This window comes from Tamandua tetradactyla, chromosome 22 (assembly GCF_023851605.1).
Source record: "Tamandua tetradactyla isolate mTamTet1 chromosome 22, mTamTet1.pri, whole genome shotgun sequence".
NCBI lineage: Eukaryota > Metazoa > Chordata > Mammalia > Pilosa > Myrmecophagidae > Tamandua > Tamandua tetradactyla.
The window spans coordinates 16,015,273-16,037,129 of record NC_135348.1 but is presented as its reverse complement, the minus strand read 5'-3'; the positions used below and the strand labels follow the sequence as shown (position 1 = coordinate 16,037,129).

Genomic DNA, 21,857 nt, shown 5'->3' with positions numbered 1-21,857 from the left:
GAATGTTTTTTATTCTTTGGTCTTTTTGTTACACATTCTGAAATATTTCCTTACTGTTACCTTACAGAATTTTTTTTTTTTGCATTCGTATTTTTCAAAAATATTTAAGAAGTTATTTATTGTTTCGAAATCATTTTGTTGTTACTGTATTCTGGACTTGTTAAATTGTGTAGCATTCTCTGTGTGAGTCTCTTTGAATTGTAAAGCATTCTTCTGTTTCCTGAATTAACTCTGTTTCTTCTCAGGGTCAGTTTTTTTTTTTTTCTTTCCATTTAGGTAGTTTTCCTTATAGGTCTGGCAGCCTATTCGTAATTCAGAATGAAGGACTGGGGAGGATTTCCTCTATTATTTTAAAAAGATCTGTAAGTAGGTTTTTTTCCTAGCTGTACCTTTAACTGGAGTGGGAATTCTTAATTGGGCTGTGTTTGTGTGTGTGTGTGTGTGTGTATGTGTGTGAGGGGTGGTGGATCAGTGAGTAGGAAGGTTCTGAAGTATCTGCTAGCCACATTCCCTTCAACCCAGAAATGTCCTAATGAGGAAAAACTTGACTCTGAGGTACCAAAATTCACATCAGAAGCTTTTGCTAGTCATCTCTCACTTTCGTGCTGCCACAGTTGGTTCACTTTTTTAAAAAAATATTTTTATTAACATATCTTCACATAATATAATCTAGTCTATACATGGTATACAGTCAGTGGCTCACAATATCATCACATAGTTTTGTATTCATCACCATGATCATTTTTAGAACATTTGTGTCACTCCAGAAAAAGAAATAAAAATAAAAAGAAAAAAAAAAACCTCATATATCCCACACCCCTTGTCTCTCCCTCTCATTGACCCCTAGTATTTCAATCCACCCAATTTATTTTACCCCTTAAGCCCCTATTATTTATTTATTTTTTTATCCATATTTTTTTACTCATTTGTCCAAACCCTAGATAAAAGGAACATCAGACACAAGATTTTCACAATAACACGGTCACATTGTAAAAGCTGTATTGTTATACAGTTGTCTTAAAGAATCAAGGCTATTAGAACACAGCTCAACAGTTGCAGGTACTTCCCTCTAGCCACTCCAATATACCATAAACTAAAAAGGGTTATCTATATAATGTTTAAGAATAACCTCCAGTATAACCTCTCAACTCTGAAATCTCTCAGCCCCTGAATACTTATTTTGTCTCATTTCTCTCCTCCCCCTTTTGGCGAAGAAGGCTTTTTCAATACCATGATACTGCATTCTGGGAGTTCTGTCACACATCACCAGGGAAATTTACACCTCTGGGAGTCATGTCCCATGTAGGGGGGAGGGCAGTGAGTTCACCTGCTGAGTTGGCTTAGAGAGAGAGAGGCCACATCTGAGCAACAAAAGAAATTCTCTGGGGGTGTTTATACCGTTTTGTCTGTTTTTTATTCTTTAGGTTTTTCATCTTTTTTCTTGCTAATTTTTTTTTTTTAACTGTAACAACTCTAAATAAATAGACCTTTAGTGACTCGGGTGTGGGTGAGGACTTAAAGTTTGAGTGATTGAAACCCTAGGAACAGATGTGGAGAGATCAGTAAGCTGTCTGAGATTTGCTACTGGCAGTAGCCACCCCAGAGCATATAGCCCTTGTTTTTGCGGTAGCCATCCTTGTGGTCTCAGAAGTAGCCACCAGAGGTACCCTGCTTATGGTCAAACACCCGTTCATTATTCTGTCCAGCTTCTCGGCCAGCTGCAGAGCCAGGTTCTACTGGCCAGCAGGCTCAGTGTAGGGTGTATCACCACTGTCTGTGTCGGCTGATCCAGGGAGGCCATCAGCTCCTCATTAATGATCATCTTGCTGATGATGGAGTGCAAAGTGGACAGGTCTAACTCAAACATGTCAGACAATGTCTCCATGCTGATGGAGTTGTAGACACTGCTGTAGGTGAAGAGGTAGGTCCTCAGTGACTTCCTGAATCTTCCTAAACATCATGGTGTGGATTTTGTCAGCCTCTGGGAAAAAGTGTCACACTTTGCCATTCATCTTCTTGTTGATGATAAAGCTGTTGCAGGTTTTCCAGTCCTCTATCTTCATGGCCTTGGAGGCAGTGACCACATGTTCCCTCATTGATTTTAGGGGACCCAGCAAGGGCTATTGCTCACCCACCCACAGCTGGTGCTGGAACTGCTTGCTTGGGTGTCGCTCTCATGGGTGGCCATGTAGGGAATCTTCAGAAGCATGGCAGATATGAGATATATACACTCGAGCAGTTCTAGGTTGATGTGCAAGTGGAAGGGCACCTGCCAGTGACGCTCCACCTTCTCTTGCTCCTGGTTGTGCTCTGGCAGGCTGCGCAGCAGCACATCCTGGCCCAGAAGCTCCTTGGCCCAGCCACTTGCCTGGATGTCCAGTGGGGCATTGTGTGCAACCTTGGTCAGGCCTTGGCAGAAGGCACATATACCGAGCTGCACCATGGTGTGGTTGTACAGGATTTGCACGGATGGGTCTGCATGCTGGATGTTGTTTTGTAGGTGACTCATGAGCATGAGGTCTGGGGCCTGGTACCAGCATGAATGCAGTGTATGGTGGTAAATGTGGCAGAGGATGGCACACATGTAGATTCTGTCTCTGTGGTCCTTGGCATAGATGTACCTGCACAGTCTCTCCATCAGCACAGCTGAGTCCTTACCCTTATTTTCTGACTGGTCTTGCCTAGACTTTGAGGAGCTTTCATGGACTTCTTCATGGAGTGCGGAGTGGTGGTGGGGGTGGGGGAGGGTAAGCTGTTGCAGATGGGCCTTATGATCAAACTTGTAATAGATGTGGAGGATGCATCTCAAGTAGACATGGCAGATCTCCTGCGTGTACTTCTTCTCCAGGTAGCGCTGCTTATGCTCAATGATAGCACATACCTGTGCCTCATCCTTCAGGTGCTCCATAAACTCTTGGGAGGATCAGTATTCTGCATTATTTTGGTAAATTCTTCATCCATCTGTTCCACCAGAGTTAGGATACAGCAACAAACATGAGGTGGTCAGTCAAGATTGTGCAGGTTCTTATTCTCTTCAAGAATGTTCTCCCCCGTAAAGATGTTAGGGTTTGCAAAGAGAATGTCCATCAGCTCATTGATGCAGTCTGGACACTTCTGCTACATATCTGGCTTCATTTATGTGGCCAGATTGGGGTTGCAATCATACAGAGAGACAGTGATATTGAATTTGATCTTGACAGTGACCCCCTCTCCTAGGTCGTCTTCTGAAGCATTCTGAACCAGCACATCAATCTGGGCAGCAAGATCCGTTCCCTTCTTGCCTCTTGCCTCCAGGATCTAATTCAATTTCTTGATGACCACAACATGGATGATCTCAGTTTTCTCTGCAAATATTTTAGGTTTCTCCTTCACAAGGGGCACTCCGGGCACTCCACCCCGGACTTGTTCCCATTCCCCGCCTTCATTGTGCTTCTCCTCCTCAGTCAGGCTCTTAGATTTCCTATCATGCTTGTTTTTGGTTTTGTCTTCATGTTTCTTCTTTGCTGCCCTCTTGTCCTCCTCTGTGGTGGGGCCTTTTTTGTTTTAAACTTTTTTTATTGTATAATATAACATATATACAAAGCAAAGAAAGAAAGAAAAGCAATAGTCTTCAAAGCACTCTTCAACAAGTATTACAGGACAGATCCCACAATTTGTCATGGGCTATCATAACATCATCTCAGATTTTTCCTTTTAGCTGCTCCAGAATACAGGAGGCTAGAAAGAATAAATATTTTCTAGCATCATAACTGACTTTTTTTCTTCTTTGTGAAAAATAACATATATACAAAAAAGCAACAGATTTCAAAGCACAGCACACCTATTTTTAGAACAGATTTCAGAGTTTGGTATGGGTTACAATTATGCAATTTTAGGTTTTTACTTCTAGCTGCTCTAAGATACTGGAGACTAAAAGAAATATCAGTTCAATGATTCAGCAATCATATTAATTTGTTACACCCTATGTAGTGGGGGCCTTTCTAAGGAATTTTGAGGCTAGTGCAGTCTGTTGCCCATCTTATTCCTCTGAGTCTGAATCAGAAGAGGTATGGCCTGTGACCCAGACTTCATCATTTCTGAATCTTCTGAGTCCTCATCTTCAGCCTCTATCTTTTTGAGGAACTTGCAACTCTCCCCAGAAGAAGCTTCTGATTTCTTTTTCAGGAAAGCTGCAGCACTGACTCTGTTATCGTCCTCATACTTATCAAAAGAACCTACTGAATCCTCCTCATTCTTCTCAGCATTTTCATCTGCAGACTGCTCAGGGATCTGCTTGTAATTTGTGATTTGGAACTCAAAATCTTGGTTATATTTCCGGATCTTCTGGTGCAGGGTGCTCAGCGCCTTCATATTGTTTTTATTCTTTTTCCCTTCCTTATCTTCCTATAGCTCATTAAGCTAGTCCTCCAGGTCAGCTAGGATCCAGGTATTGAATTGAGGGAACTTGTCCATAGTACTCTTGGCCTTCCCATATGCTTTCCCCAGGAGCTCAAACTCTTCCAGGTCCTTCACAACATCCCGAATCTTCATGGCATTCAGGATGGTCCAGATAAGGTTGGTCAGCAGCTTGAACCTCTTGTCCTTGGCACATCTGACAACCCTCTTGGTATCTTCTTCATCTTCACTCAAACAGCAGTGGCTGTCTGCCGTGGTTACCAGCAACATGTTTGGTGACCAGCTCCTGCCTGGACAGAGACGACTCAGACTTGCTGTCAGAACTGGTGAAAAATTGCAACATGGCGACAGGGCTGAGGGCCTGCAGCAGGCCTGACCAGAGCAGCTGAGCTCCCAAGTCACACCACGAAGCTCACACAGCGGAAATGTAGAGAGAGTTTCTTACTGATTTTTTAGTGTTCTTTTTACATTAAAAAATTTACCTTGTGTACTGCAGATATTTTCCCAGGTTATTTTTTAACTTTACTTATTTTTGTTTTAAAGTTTTATGTAGTCATATGCATTGGTCTTTTCCTTTATGTTTTCTGGGGTTTGAGCCATTTCTGATTTCTTCTAATATTTTTAGAATTCTTATCTTTCTTTTAAACATTTAAATATTGAACATTCAGAAATTTATTTTGGTGTATGGTCTTTGGGTCTTTACTCTGTTCTTCTTTCTTCCTAAAATGTACTACTTCTCCCAAATCTTTGCATATTGAGCCAGAAAGTACAGCTAAGAGCCCAGCTTTTCCAGGCTGATCCTTTGACCCACCTGTGGTTGAATGGTTATTTTCTAAAATTAGCAGGTGACACATATATTTACGCTATTAATTCCAATAAAATTCGTTCAAATAATATTTGGTCATTTTTATAATAAAGTGCTTATTTAAATTAGAAGTATTTTTCAAGTCAAACCGCAGTAGTGATTCTGTTATTAATGAGCTTTCTGAAAATTAGTAGATTGGACTGCTTAGCAAAGTTCTCTGAGGAGATTTTATCAACTGTAAAACTTAAAGATGTTGCCTTCTGTCACTGCTCATTTGAAAAATTCTTTGATTTTCAGTGTTGCATATTCTGACAGACAAACATATCTGCTTGGGAACTATAGAAGCATATCAGTGAAAGAAAATGTGGACACTGTCTTCAGGCCATAGTGAAGCTTTTAGTTTTTTAAATAACTTTTTTTCTGGTTATAAAAGTGATACATATTTATACTAGAACATCTTGAATATACAGAATTTATTTTAATAAAATAATAAACACCGTAATGCCATCAGTCAGAGATAGCTATCATTGAATTTTGGAGTATTTCTTTCTGGTGCATTTTGGTGTATTCTCTTTATTTTTTTGGATGCCTACAGACACTGAAACATATACATATGCATAAACTTACATTGCTAATTTATAAAATTAGACCTAGGCTTCATACAGCTTTAATTTTTCATTACTCTTGTAGTGTAAGCATTTTCTCATGCATTTAAATATTCTATGAATATCTGCCCCTTAACTGTGCTACTTTGGACAAGTTACTCAGTCTTTCTGTGACTAACTTTTCTCATCTGTGTTGGGGATAGTAATGGAAATAATGATAATAATACCTGCTTTACAAGTTTATTGTAAGCATTAAATAAATTAATTCATGTTAGTGCTTAGAACAGACCTGATGTGTTGCAAATGTGCACTTAGTGTTATTCTTATTAAAGAACAGGATTTATAATTGTTCCATGGTATTCTATCACATAGATGTGCAATAGTAAATTTTTGATATTTGCTCCCAGATTTTTTACATATAGTACTGTGACAGCCATTTTTATGCATAATTCTTTGTATACATTCTATTTCCTTAGAATGATTTCTTGGAAATGGTATTACTAGGTGTTAAGGTTTTCAGGTATCATACACAGCCCTTTGGTTTTATTGTGGAAAGGTGGTTATAAAATATGGCTTTTTCATTATCACTTGGATAAGTCAAAGAGAATTGATTCACCAAGGGTTGTGATTCATATACCTCTTGATTCAGGTTTATCTTCTTGGAAGCTCCCAAGAAAACATTGGAGTTATTGGTGTGAAAGCCTGGCAGCCATTTTTTTTTTTGTCTTAGGAGCATGAACCATCTGTTTGAGCCAAGAATATTGTTTTTATAGGTAACTTTGGGTCTCCTTGTTTGACACAGGGCTAGTTCTGGCAAAATGCAGTCATTTCCCACTACAGAGACTCTGTAATAGCTCTTTTGCAGAAATAAAGAGGCTAGTAAGTTTGTGCTTTTTTTCCCCTCTGGTTAAATTTTTCATATTCCTAAGTGTTTGCAGCTGTATTTGTTTAAAAGAGTTATGTACCTAAAAATTAGTCCATGGAGAAATTGAAGCAAGGTTGGGGCAAATTAGGTCTTAGAAATCTCAAGTAGAGGATGTTGTAAAACACAAAAAGCCTGGGAAATGCACAGATGTTTCCCTAAAGTGTATTTTTGAAATCATAAAAGAGTTGTATATTTGGCTGTAAATGTTACATTTCCTTCACCTGAAAGATTAGAGTCATGAGGTTGAGTTAGGGATATTTCTAAATATAGCCCTTATTTTTTATCTTAGATTGAAAATGAAAGAGATTGTTAGTTTGTTTTTTTCCTTGCCCACTGTATTAGTTAGGGTTCTCTAGAGAAACAGAATCAACAGGAAATATCCGTAAATATAAAATGTATTGAAGTGTCTTACGTAACTGTGGGAATGTAGAGTCCAAAACCCGTAGAGGAGGCTGTGAAGCTGACGGCTCCGATGGAGGGTCTGGACAAACTCCACAGGAGAGTCTCCTGGACCAAAGCAGGAAGAGAGCCTGTCTCTTCTGAATCTTCCTTAAAAGGCTTCTGTTGATTAGATTAAGCATCACTCATTGCAGAAGACACTCCCCTTGGCTGATTACAAATGGAATCAGCTGTGGATGCAGCCAGTGTGATCATGATTCAATTTTATGAAATGTCCTCGTAGCAACAGACAGACCAGCACTTGCCCAACCAGACAAACAGGTACCACCGCCTGGCCAAATTGACACATGAACCTGACCATGACATCCACCCATGTGGATTTCTCCTCACCCAATAGCGATTCTTTGTGGCTTACCATGGTAAAATGAAAATTGTTCTTTATTGTGGTTTGGAACAAACAGTACCATCCTGTCTCACTGGTAGGTCAAGCCCTAGTCACTGTCTGCCTTTGCCATTTTGAACTTCAGTTTGTATATATGGTAATTTGACCCTGAATTGGCTCTGTTTAACAATCACAAGTTCACAATGTTTAAGGATCAATAGTAGCATTATCGTACCTAGTAAAATTAATTTTAAAAAAATTTACCACATTTATCTTTTTTCATGTAATTTGCACACTGTTTTGAGAATTCACAGTAAATATAATTAAAGCTATTTTAGCCCTGGAATATAATAATGCTTCCTCTATTATTGGCCAGTTTTGTGTCACCATAATAATAGTGCCTTGTGTAAGAATAAAAATCCTGCCAGTGCTTCATAGGCTCTGTAAACTGATTTAACCACTGCTGTCATTAAATAAGGCAGGAGTCATACTCTTTACTTATTTAATTCTCGTTGGAATAGTAAAGCTGGATCACATGGTTTTCCAAGGAATAATACAAGGAGCAGGAGTCAATTTCGTTGTTTTCTTGATGTGTCACCCCCACGTTTGCTTCGTTAGCTCAGGCTAAAGTTTAGAGCTAGCTCAGGCCGAAGCCACTTTCTTCCTTTAATGTGGGTGTTTTCTGAAAGCCTGCCCATCAGTGGTCCTGGTATCTGTCACTGGGGCCACATCTCAGTCTTTGTTATTACACGATACAGAGCTGCTACGAAAGGCAAAGAGACAGAAGGCTGGATTTATTTGCTGTTAATTAATTGATTGATTAGTTGTTTCACTGATGTTCAACAAATAGATATCAAAAGTCTGCTGTATGTGAGAGAGCTGGGGTGAGCTGTGTAGAGGTGTATAAAACAAATATAAAATACAGTTCCTGTTTGAAAGTATCTGATATGCAGTTATAGAAGCCTTGAGCATTCGCGAACATGTCTAGCTGGCACCAGAAAGAATTACATCGTGTGGATAGAGATTAAGTACTGTGGAACACTAAGGAGAAGAATTGTTCGTTAAAACTCTCAGAAGAAATGAAAGGAAAGCAAATGAGGAACACTAGGTCAAGCTACTTTCTGTACATTCACTTCCAACTCCTTAAGCATTTAGGCCCTTTAGAAAATGTACCCTGATCTTCCAGTGGTGATTAGGTACAATGTTGTTAAAATATATAAACATTTTTCTGATAGTGAAAGTGTCCACTTTTGTAGAGGAGATTTGGAAAACACGTAAAATACCCACAGAAGAAAAATAAATCACTTATGATCCAAACAACTAGAAATAACCACTATTAACATTGTGGAATATGTCCTTCCACCCCCTTTTTTACTATTGTGCAAATGGTTTTATATTTACTTTGTATTCTCAGACTAGAGTGTACAGATTCCATAAAGAATTAATGAATAGGGCTCATATAAGATTCGTTGTTCTGATGATAATTTTGACCCTATTTAACTTTTACTTTGCAGTTATTTTGAAAATTTTTATAAACATTTTTTTAAAAAGCCCATTTGTTTTCTTTTTAGAGTTTTGAAAGCATATGACCTTATTTTAAAGAAAATGCTTTTCAGTGGATAGACTTTGGGGAATGATATAAGGAGACAGATTTTCTAATAAATTAAAGAGATTCTGGTTGTTAACTTTATGATACCAATAAGCTTCTAAATAGGTAAATATCTTTGTAGTTTTCTAGTGTTTACTTTTTTTGGTATTTTTTATAATGAAATTTTTCCAGAAATGGTGTCTGTTGTCAAGAAAGTATGTGTGTGTTTCTTAATTATTAGTTGTCTTTTGTATCATAATGAAAAATTTATGTGGGCTAAGTTAGAAGAGAAAAATATTAAATGTCAGACAACTTTTTTTTCTGATATATGTGAAGCTAATTGACAAATTTAAGAACTTGATCATTGACAGGTTCATCTGGAACCTGTGCAATGGCCTTCTACACTTAGAAAAGAGCCCTGGTTTCTGATGTACGTTTTCTGCCATTATTATCTTTGCTTCATCCATTTTGTGGCAAACCAGGAATGGAAGCAGTGCAATTCTGTGTTTTTGAAGAGCCTCATGAATTCTCCATGTCCCAGAAGCTATTACTGACCATGAAACTACAAAGTAGATTTTATTCCTTTTTCCCACCTGTCACATATGTGCCTTTTGACTGATTGAGAGGTATTAACCTTCTTGAAAATTGGTGGCTCCTTGATACGGTTTTTAAAAAAAGGAATTTTTTTTTAAAAGAATTGTTTTTAATATAATGTCTGGCTGCCCTAATTCTATAATGTCTTTGTTTTTAAAAAAGTTCTTCTTATGCCCTGGAGACCTTCTGTTTTTTGGTGAGGAGGGGGAGAGCCATGAGCCAGGTAGGTATAATGAAAATACAGTATTTTAGAATTAAGATTCTAGGGAAGATTGGTAGTGATTGTGGCAGACTGCAGAATGCTTGCACCTCTGTAAGTATTATAAGAACAAGAACCAAAAATATGTTGTGATGGCAAAATAGAAAGCTTATGTTTGGCTTGAACCCACCATTTATGATCCCTATACTAGTAACAGTAGTAGAGAGTAATGATAACTATAATAATAATAATGATAAAGTAGATAACGTCTATTGAGAGTATATCATGTACCAGGAATTCTCTCATTCTGTCTTTACAATATGGGTAGATACTATTACTATCCCGATCACAGATATGAAACCAAGGCTAGGGAAGTTATTTTCTCAGGCCACAGAGATGGTGTTTAGGTTTTTCCTGGCTACCAAAGCAAATACCATGCAATGAGTTGGCTTAAACAACAGGAATTTATCAGCTCATGGTTTGGAGGCTATAATAGTCTAAAGGCATCATCAAGGTGATGCTTTCTTCTCAAAGACTGGCATTCTGTGGCTGCTGCTGCTGAACCTTGGTCCTGGGCTCCTGTCACATGGCCATGTATATGGCCTCTCCCTTCTTTTCCAGGGTCCATTGGCCTTCAGCTTCCTGCTTTCTGTACATTTCTCTCTCTCTGTCTGAATTTCATTCCGCTTATAAAGGACACCAGTGATAGGATTAAGACTCATCTTGATTGAATTGGGCTACACCTTGACTGAAGTAACCTCATCAAAAGATCCTATCTACCATGGGTTCACACTCACAGGAATGGATTAAGTTTAAGAACATGCTTTTCTGGGGTGCATATAGCTCCAGACCACCACAAATAGTAAGTGGCACAGTCATAGCCAGGTTTATCTGACTCTGGGTCTTGAGCTTTGTAATATGTTTTGATTTTAGGCTATTTTGAATGAAATGGATGAATTCAAAATCCAAATTTGAATTGCATTGGAAAGGAAGAAAATTGTCAGTCTGTGGTTAAATTATTCAGAGTGATGGCTCTGGCCAGCTTTGTTGCCAGTCTTGGGAGAAAGGACTGTTTTCTTGGTCCTAGAGGAAGAAGGTACAGCAGAATGAGGTCTGTTGTTGGATCTAATGTTGACAGGCTCTAGTAGAGTCTTAATCAGGTGCCTTGGAAAGAGATGACCTTGGTAGGGGATGAAGAAAGTAATAGTTCCTGCAAGGTACAGAAAGCATGTGGGGTTGGTTGGGCTTGTGGGTGTGTATGTGTGTAGTGTGTAGGAGTGGAAAATCAGATAAATGGAAGTATAGTTGGAACTTTTAAACTAGGTTTTGGCAGAGGTAAGGATATATCGTACCCTTGGCTTCTTAACTGTGTGTGGGGAACTACTTGGAGCTATGGATGAAAGAGCTAAAACCTATGGGGTCTGAGAGATTTCATACAGGGCTTCCTATTATAATACCCTTTAAACGGAATGTGGTTTTAGTCTGGGCGGAGGGGACAGACTTTTCTCCACTGTCTTTTGTTTAGTTATCTCAATCTGCACTCACCCACAAGACTCAGATTTGCTTTTCTGGGGCATAGTAGATCTCTATCAGGATGGTTGGCATTTCCATGAGGGTTATAAACCCTTACAAATGTTTACTTATTGAATTAACCAGCAAAATTAAAATTTCGACTGTTGACATTGTATCTGTTAGCAAATAAGTTATGTAGTGACTTATTGCAAAGCCTCTCTAAGTGACTTTAACAGAAGGCAGTTAAAAGTAAAGACAAAAAAAAGTAAAGGCAATAAAAAGTGAAGCCAAACTGTTCCTAATTGGCTGTCTGTGAATATGAACCTAAAGAAACACAGCAGCCTCTGTGAGAGGCCTGTCTACATAAACCTCACCTAGCCCTGTCGAGAATTTTTTTTTTAAAGTGTTTTCTATTTTTCGTATATGTATATAGGAAAAAGATTAAAGGACCACACCTTGACTTTTTTTTCCCTGAAAAATCTGAATATACTACAAAAGTATATGAGAAGGTAAGATTGATTAATGAGGTTTACTTCCTGCTGAGGAAAGAGTTTTAAATAGAAACCGAAGGAGAAGGAAGCAAACTTAGTTGAAAGAAACCTAATACTGGTAGAAGAAGGGTGGGGGCTAGGGGTGGGACCAAAAATAGAGCATGAGTAGATCTAGGCAAGCCCTCTTCTGTTGAATCGCTTCATTGGTTTAAAATGATTGCTTTCCTAGAAGCAACAAGAAAAACTGGTCCAGTTTGTTTTCAGAGTTGGAAATAAATACTTATGTAAGCAGTTCCATAAGCAGTTCATATGTCTTGGTGATGTTTTCATCTGAAATACCTTTTAAAAATTTGGCCGAATCTCAAGTGATTTATGTTTAGTAAACAAGACTGTCTTCAGCTTCCTATTGTGAAAGAGCAAATGGTTTGAGGTTTAGTTGATGCCTTTCAGCCTCTTTTAATTGTGTCTTCAGGGTAATACTGCTTTAATCTCTGTTATTTCTATCTAGTGTAAGGTGTGCTGCAGTTTTCTTTCTGAAACAAGAAGAAAGAACAGTGGTTGAAGCTAGAATGGCTTAAAGTATTAATATTGTTGTAAAGCTACCAAAACTGTAACTGTTTACCATAATTTAAGATTGAGGTAGGGGGTGGGGAAGGAGAATAAAGGAAAGATTTTGGACTAAACATGAAATTCAACTTTTACGTTTTTTCATATCACAAGATCAGTGCTCTTAATTTTATGGACAAATGAAATAGAATATTAAGTCAGCTTTTTTGAGTGCTTATAATTTTTCATGTTTTAAGTGTTTAATTCCCACCCCATGTCCCCAAGTAGGAAAACAAAGCATTTCTTATTGAAATTGTGGTTATCTAGTGAAAAATGACATTTGAAAATGCATTATCAAGAAAACATGGATGCTGACATACTATTTGTTAAAATGTGGATAGATTTTAATATGTTCTAAATTGAAATAGATTTTTTAAGATTCCATTTTATTAAAGGTCTTCCTATAATTAGTTAAAAATATTTGTATATGAGTCTTAAGTATTTTAGCAAAGAAATGATCATTTTATTCTCCAGGGCAGAAAAAAATAATGCAATGATTCAAAGCTTAAAATTTAGGAAACTGCATAGTATATATCTCATATTTGCTGCAGATAAAAATAGCTACTCACATCCAATTAGTACTGTAGTATTGTAACCCCTACTCTACTCTGTCTCATATCTATTCCTCAATCTTAAACTGATGGTCTCTTCCTAAACTGGTATTTTAATATTTTTAAAGTTTTGTATTTTGTACACAGTGTAAACCAAGCAAGAGATAAAGTGATATAGAGAAGGTCACTCTGTCTTTCAGATTCTATTAGCTACTTTGGATCCAATTCTTAAACTGCTCATGATACCTTGGCAGAAAGCCATGCACTTGTCATTCTGTCTCATTAGAGTTAAGTCTAGTCCTGTCAAGAATGGGTTTATTAAAGTCTTTTTTAATTGCCTACTTAAAATTTTTCATTTCCCAAATAGTTGAAGAATTTAAGGGCATTAAGTGGGGACTGAGGTCAATCAAAAGTTCTAAGCATATCAGGAAATTCATCGAAGGAGAGAAATGTAAAGATGATTTTTAGACCGTTGTGGAGGGATAGGGGAGGATTTCTGAAGTGTTTGTATCCAGGAGAATGGGACAAGGCCTAAATTGTGTAGTTGTTGAAAATGTGTATGAGATTTACATGAAGGAAGAGAAACCATGAAGATTTACATGAAGGAGGTGATACCAGTACAGTATACAGTAGGACATAAAGGAAAGAAGGCTATAAAGCAGGCATGGTAAAGAGAAGTTTAGGGAGAAGCAGGAAGAGATTCTTGTTTTCTGAGAAAACACTTGGATGAAATAATGCATACGTGAGCCTTTGGGATTGGGAGTGGGCCAGGTTTCCCAGCAGATTGGGCAGGCTTACTATGTTGATGCTGAGCAGCTGAGTCTGTGGGATGGTGGATATGGCACTCATTCTTGTGACTACCTATGGAGAACAGAAATGGAAAAAAATGTAGGCGATTTTATCAGCCTCCAAGATTGTGTTTGGAGCTATAGTGGAAGGCAGTGGAGTTTGGGACTAGTTGCGTTAAATCAGGGTATCATTACAGAACCATTTCTTTTTCTTGACTCATTCCTGACCTGAATGACTATGGGAATGGGATCCACTTTGTGATGTGTTGAGGGCAGTACTGGCCGTGAAACACTTTTGAATATGTATTGTTAGAATCCCCACTTCTTCCCTCTAGTCCTCTTTCTGAGGTGCACTGTGGGTTCACGTTGTTTTCTGTCAATCCCTTTGCTAGGAATGTATTTCCTATTCTGAATCTTCCTTGATTTTTTTTTCCTACTCCACTTACCAAAACTTAACCTGTTCACTGTCTGGTGTCTCTAGGCTCTCTACCTAATTGGAGCTAATGTGGTAATATAATTTATTCTTTCAGGGAAGGATTAATATATAACAGGTTTCACATTATGTTAGCCAAAAGACATGGTGGCATTTTTTTTGCATGTTTTTAGATAGATATTAAGATGGTAATTTACAGTGGAGTCATATACATATTTTACTCATGGAACTTCAACTAATGCACTTGACTAAAAGAAAAAAATGGCAAAAAATAATTGAAATATGATGAACATAGTTCTGGAGTGAACATCAGATGGGAGATGTGAACCTGCTATTTGGCGATTTTGTTTCCTCTTAGAATGTGAGCATTTTGGGTTTAACTACGCGGTCTATAAAATGCAAGACAACTACTTCATCTTGTGGTCACCTAGAGAAGTAGCAGTCCTTCCAAAAGTCAGGAAAACTTGGTTATTTTGAATTTACTAAGAGACAATATAGTATATTTTATGAGGAATTTAAGGGATTTTTTTTTCAAGGGTGGTTTTGACCATTTTCAATTACCACTTTGAGTTTGATTTTCTTCTAGCCCAGTTCTCCGCCCTGTTAGGTATGACTCCACAGTGTTGGTTGGCTGAAAGTAGGTCTTTTAGGGCCCTTGTGAGTTTTTTGAGATTCAGGACTGTGTGTTATTTGTCATTGTCAAAGGAGCTCTGAAAGTATTTGTTGGTGAATGAAATGATGGATACATAGCTCTTCTGCCTGATATTTCCCGACCCTATTCATGGTCCCTGTAGCAGATATATGGAGATATTCTGGCTGCGTAGGTTTAGAAGAGATGAATTTTACTGAATAGTTTAGATTGTGGCAACTGGGTTGCAATTTACTGACTTACTGAGAATATCATTTCTTCCTGCCTCTAGGTGCTATCCTAGACAAAGAAGGTAGCAATGGGGATTGATGGAAAGTAAGATGATGATGTGTATGAGATCCTGGTGGCTTTGATGATGTTCTTTTTATCCTTTCTTTTTTATATTGATCCTATTGTTTATACCATGACAAGGCACCTTAGTCATTACATCATGCACCTTCATAGTTAGAATCATCTTGGCATCTCAGAAATGGATGGCCTGCTGCTTAGAAGATTCTGTTTCCTCATTTATCCCTGCAGGTAGTTTGAACACTAGAATTATGAGTAACTTATAATTCAAGCATCTAATACCCATCTCCCACTTTGTTCCTTTCGACTGAGATCCAGTTTTAGATTGTAGTAGTGATCTTAGTCCTTTATGAATGATTTGCTTGATAACTTATAAATATGTGTCATAAAGTGAAGTTTTACCAGTTTGGTACTTGTGAGCTTTTAGGAACAAATTTTGGTTCCATAAACACACACTGATAAACTAATATTAGATGTGGCCACAGTGTTCGAGAAAGAAAGCTTGTATTTGCCGTCCCTTGAAACAAGATCTGTTGGATCTCCTGCAATTGTTTGTGCGAACGAACCCACTTTTATGCTTGCTTTTTTGTTGTTGACTACCTATTTTGAATTTACATAATGATGCTTTGATTCCTCATAGCTTCTCATTTTATGGAATTGGTTTGTATTGACAATAAACTAAATAAAATAAATGTGTGAAATAAAAAAAACTGAATGTGGCATCTCACAGTATCCCTATGACACTTACTGAAAGGAGTCTGGTTTCTATAAGGTGTCTTCTTTTTTTTTAACATGGGCAGGCACCGTCCTCGGGTATGGCAGGCAAGCACTCTTACCTGCTGAGCCACTGTGGCCCGCCCTATAAGGTGTCTTCTTGACAGGGCAAGTTTAAGTAAAGATAATTATCACTGGAGTTTGGTTTTTACTTTCCGTCAACAGAGATGCAATTGCTGCCTTCAGTGAGATTGGAAGAGCCTGTGTATGACAGCCAGACTTTCATACCAGACACAAATGTGATCTGACTTCTAACCACTCATTCTGATGCTATTTGTAGCCTTATGTCAGCCACCTGGTCCGATTTGAAATTTTTATTTTTGTAATGTACCATTTTGTCATATTATTAAAATAGAATCAGAGAAATTAAGGGATTCTTGAGGTAATTAAATCCAATGGTTTTCATACTTTTCTTCCAGAGAAAAGCTGCAATTGTTCAGAGAGGGTGGGGAATGGGAAATCTAAAGCCTCTATCATTTCTCTACTTCCCTCTAACCCTAACCCTTTAGGTATAACATGGCGGCTCTGTGATGCTGTATTTGACAACCACTGCTTTAGAGTACTGGATGGATTACTGTGTCTTATGTAAATCTTCCTAGCACCAATTTGTTCTTTATTGCTTCCTGAGGGTAAAATTTGAAAACAAAGCTGCTGAAAGTTCTTCAGTTGTTTATAGTTTAAATTACTTGCAGACACTCACTAGTCTTCAAGAAAGCCTATTGTGTATCCTAAATGTTTATCCCTACCAAGGCACTCACTATAGATACCACAGGTGATGTGGGTGAGTGGTGATAATGGCTTTTTTATTTGATGATCATTATGGTATCTGTATGACACTATGAAAGTGCTTAAGAATTTGGGATGTCCTAGATAAGATAGGCTCTAATTGTATAGATCAATGATTATTAAAATTTGGTCACATCATCAGCATGCCCTAAAACTTATTAAAAATGCAAATTCTTGGCTTTCACTGCAGACACATTGAATCAGAAACTTTGAGTGGAGTACAGCAATTGATATTTAAGAAGCCTGCTGCATGTTAAAGTTTGGAAAATCACTAGTCTACGTAGATGAACCCAGTGATGTACCAAGGATTGGCTAGGATGCTTTAGCCCTGCCCCTCCCAACACTTCCAATTGCATGCTTCTAGCTTTGCTACAAAATTTTGTTTTCTCAATCGTATATGAAGTCCTAAATAATTTTAGCTTCAAAACAGATAGCCTACTTAAGCCTCTATATTGCCACTCCCTATAGCCCCTTTGATGTGGAAATTCTGAAGCAGCCACTGGATTTGTATGAACACCATTTTTTAGATTTTACCTTAGTTGGAAACCTAGTTGTTTATCAAAGGAAGTCATTTTCTGCTTGACATGTTAGGGCATCATTTATTTCTGTACTGATGAGGTAACTCCAAAATCTCAGACCATTTGGTTTCCTGACTCTAGTGAGGATTTGATGCAGGATTTTCTAAGTACAGTACCTGTGTACCCTTGACCACTTTATCTAGGGTAAATAGTTATCAGTATAAACCCATTCTATTTCTCTTTTGTCTGTCTCATTAACTAAGCAGTCACAGCTGGGGATTTCTAACCTGGGATACAAGAACAACATTGATACCAGAAAAATAAGTGTTGCTTATAGGTGTGGTTATGAATTTTTATGAGTGGAGGTCCCATACCTTTCATCAGATTCTTTTTTTAAAACACTTTGTTTTGAAATAATTTCAGACTTAAAGACAGTTGCAAAAAAAACAAAACCAATACAGAGAACTCCAATATATCCCTTGCCCAGATCCCCAGATTTACTAACTTTCAACATTTTGCCACATTTTGTTATGTGATTATCTGTCTAGCTGTCTAGCTATCTAATCATCTGTCATCTATTGTCTAAATATTTGAGAGTTGGTTGTATTCATCTTGTTTCTTAAACACCTGGTAGTTTCATGTATATTTTCCACATCTGTTTTCTAAGAAATTTAATGTTGATATGATGCTTATAGTCTATATTCCATTTTTCCCACTGGTCCGAATAATGTTCTTTTGGAAGTTTTCTCCTTCATTATTATTATTTTTTAAAAAATTTCTTTGTTAGAGAAGGTGTGGGTTTACAGAACAGTCATACATAGAATGCAGGATTCCCATACACTACCCCACCACTGCCTCCTTGCATTGGTGTGAAACATTTGTTACATTTGATGAAAGCACTTTTTTGTAATTGTACTATGTTTTTAACAGTAGTTATCATTGTTACAATTGATGAAAGATTATTAAAATAGCACTGTTGTCCATAGTTTACATTAGGTGTATTTTTTTTTTTGCCAGATATCACCCTATTATTAACACCTAGTATTAGTGTTGTACATTTGTTATAATCCATGAAAGAACATTCTTTTACTTGTATTATTAACTATAGTCCATTGTCTACAATAGGGTTCCTTGTGTTTTACAGTTTTGTGGTTTATTTTAAAATTTTTATTCTAGTAACAGACAACGTAAAGTTTCCCCTTTAACCACATTCACGTAAATAATTCAGTGCTATTAATTACATTCACAATAATATGCTACCATCACCACCATCTATTTCCAAACCTTTACAATCAACCTAAATTGTGAGGTAGGATCTTTCATCAGATTCTGGAAGGAATCTGTATTCCCCAAACTCCCTATACAAAGCAAGCATCAAGTACCTATTCTCTAACCCCAGTTTATGCCCTGGTAACCTATATTCTAGTTTCTAACTCTGAGTTTGCTTATTATAATTAGTTCATATCAGTGAGATCAAATAATATTTGTCCTTTAGTTCCTGACATATTTTACTTAACATAAGGTCCTCAAGGTTCATCTATGTTGTTGCATGCTTCAGAACTTCATTCCTTCTTACTGCAGAATAGTATTCCATTTATGAATACTAACATTTTGTATTAACATTTTGTTTATCCATTCATCACTTGATGGACACTTGAGTTTTTTTCCATTTTTTGGCAATTGTGAATAATACTGCTAAGAAGATCGATGTGCAAATGTCTGTGTAAGTCCCTACTTTCAGATCTTCAGGGTGTATCCCGAGTAGTGGGATTGCTGGGTTGTAAGGCAACTCTGTTTATCTTCATTTTCTCAACACTTCTAAGTTATGTATACCCTGGTTGTCGAACACCTGAAATATTAGTTGAAACCTAATACTTCCATGTACATTTCTTAATATTGTTCTTAAGCAATATCAATTTATGCAATACCTTAATAAGTTGAAGAAATTCATATTCCAGTTTTAAAATATATTCCAGTAATGTCCCTTTGAGCCTTTTCTCTCCCTCCTTGTTAGTTGCCATCCATGATCATGTATTTCATTTAATTGTCATTGTTTCTCAGCTGCTTTCTTTTTTTCTGTAATTGTGAGGACATATATATAACTTAAAATTTGCCGTTCCAACCACTACCAAGCATACATTTGAATGGTTTTAATCATATTCACAATATTGCAGTATCCTCATCACTTTCTATCACTAAAACTTGATCTCCCCAAACAGAAACCTTGTACCCCTTATGCACTAACTCCTCATTCCCCTTTCCCAACACCCCTTGCAACCTGTACTCTAATTTTTGTTTCCATGAGTTTGTATATTTTGTGGTGTTTTCTTTGTAGTTATGATGGGGCTTAAATTTAACATCCTAAATTTATAATAATCTTGTTTGCTTTGATATCAATTTGACTTCAATAGGATATACAAACTATGTTCCTATACCTCTCATCTCCTCACCTTTCTGTAGTTCTTATCATAAATGATCTGATTATACATTTCAAATAAAAACCACTGATTTGTCATTGCGTTTAATGAATTTGCCTTTTAAATCCTGTAGAAAGTAAAAGGTAGAGTTACAATCCAAAAATAAAGCACTGGCATTTATATTTATTCTCAACAAGAATATTATTTCTGTATGTGGCTTTAATATTATCTATTATCCTTTCCTTTCAACCTTCAGAACTCTCTTTAGCATCTCTTGTACGGCCAGTCTAGTGGTGATGAACTCCCTCAGCTTATCTGGAAATGTCTTCTACATTTTTGAAAAACAGTTTTGCTGGATCTATTTTTGGTTGGCAATTTTTTGCTTTCGGCTTTTTCAAAATGTCACCCACTGCGCTTTGAATATGTCACCCTGCTCCCTTCTTGACTCCATGGTTTTTGATGGAAATTGGCACTTAGCGTTATTGAGGCTCTCCTGTATGTGACACATTCTTGTTTGCAGCTTTCAGATTCTCTTTCTTTGGCATTCAGCAGTTTGATTGTAATATGCCATAGTGTGGGTTTACTTAGGTTTATCCTGTTTGGAGTTCGTTAAGTGTCTTGTATGTGTACAGTCATGTCTTTTTTAAATTTGGGAAGTTTTCAGCTGTTATTTATGTGAATATTTTCTCTGCCCCATTCTTTTTTCTCCTTCTGGGACTCCAACCGTGCATATGTTGATATACTTGATGGTGGCCCACTGGTTCCTCAGGCTCTGTTCATTTTTCTTCATTCTTTCTAATTTCCGCTCCTCAAACTTAATGATTTCAATCCTCTCATTTTCAAGTTTACTGATTCTTTCTTCTGTCAGCTCCAATGTAGTGTTGAACTCCTCTGGGTAATTTTTAAAATTTCTGTTACTGTGATCTTCTTTTTCATAATTTTCATCTCTCTATTGATATACTATTTGTGTTCATCCATCATTTTCCTGATTTCCTTTACTCCTTTGTTTGTGTATTCCTTTAGCTCTTTGGGCATATTTAGGACCCTTTTAAAAAGTCTTTGTCTGGTATGTCCTAAGTCTGGTTCTACTTATTGATGCTTGTTAATGCTTTAATTTTGTCCTTGCCTGGACCATTGTTTCCTGTTTTTTGGATGTTTTGTAATCTTTTGTTGAAACATGAGCATTTTGATATTTTAATGTATAATTACTTTAATTTCAGTTCTGAGACATCTGTTCTTAAACTTGTATCCAGCTAGTATTATGGTAGAGCTTTCCTTGAGTGTCCAGAGCTAACAACAACAACAACAACAAGGCAAAGACAAAACAAAACAAAAAGCAGAGATGTCTTTCCAGTCTTTGCAGATTGACCTGTGTGAGTGCACTTTCAAGGCTTATCCATACAATGACTTTAGAGAATAGCTCCACGCTAAAGTGTAGGGGCCTCTTTGATTGTTTTTGCCTATGTCTGTTGTCTTGAGCATGCAGTGTGGCCCTAGGAATTCCTCCATTTACGTGATTACTCATGTGCCCCCTTCTCCAAGAAACAGTTTATTCATGGTCCTGGGCAGTGTACTGCATGTCCTACAGCCAGAAATCCCTTGTTCCCAGCCCCACAACTTGACTGCTCTCCCACAGCATTCTGTAGGGAGCTCTGTGAACTTCCTTCTACATGCAGAACAAGTTTTGGCATAGCAGGTCCTTTAGGCCACCACCAGAGAGATTCGGCCAGACATATGTGCTTATATGTGCACAAGGGGTACTCCATGCCCCTCTGGAACTGGGACCAGGGTTCCTCACTGGGAGCATGGGATGGCTGGATGCCAAGCAACTGAGGTTATTGGGCAGGAGGTGGGGGCTGCTACCTGGGGTGCCTGGAGATCCCACTGCTTTTAAGTAGTTTTTTCCTTGCTATGGCACCTGCCCTGTTATTGCAGTCCTTGAACTGTTTTCTGAAACTTTGAAAAAGATGTTTCTGAGAATTCTTGCTGGTTTTCAAAGCTTCTGGGGTAGTATGGAGCTCTAAATATATCACTCTGCCATAATGATTGGGGCCAGGCCTGGGCAATCATGTTTTATCCTATCGTGTGCTCTCCTCAAGTGTTAGTATATATATTAAGTGCAGTAATTCTGGTTATATACTTGTGCAGTCCT

The 21,857-nt window shown here is 37.5% G+C and overlaps 1 protein-coding gene and 1 pseudogene across 20 annotated transcripts in view; one reads left to right on the top strand and one right to left on the bottom strand.

Annotated features, from left to right (window-relative positions):
- Positions 1 to 21,857, top strand: part of FHIP1A (FHF complex subunit HOOK interacting protein 1A) — a 354,626-nt gene that overhangs the window by 46,149 nt on the left and 286,620 nt on the right. Inside the window, exon 3 of one of the 20 annotated variants that reach the window (XM_077139791.1) lies at positions 277 to 362. The exons of the other annotated variants lie outside the window; for them this stretch is intronic. The gene's annotated coding sequence lies outside the window, so the exon portion shown is untranslated. The remainder of the gene's footprint in view (positions 1 to 276; positions 363 to 21,857) is intronic. 20 annotated transcript variants of the gene reach the window in all.
- Positions 1,582 to 4,738, bottom strand: LOC143665985 (eukaryotic translation initiation factor 3 subunit C pseudogene; annotated as a pseudogene).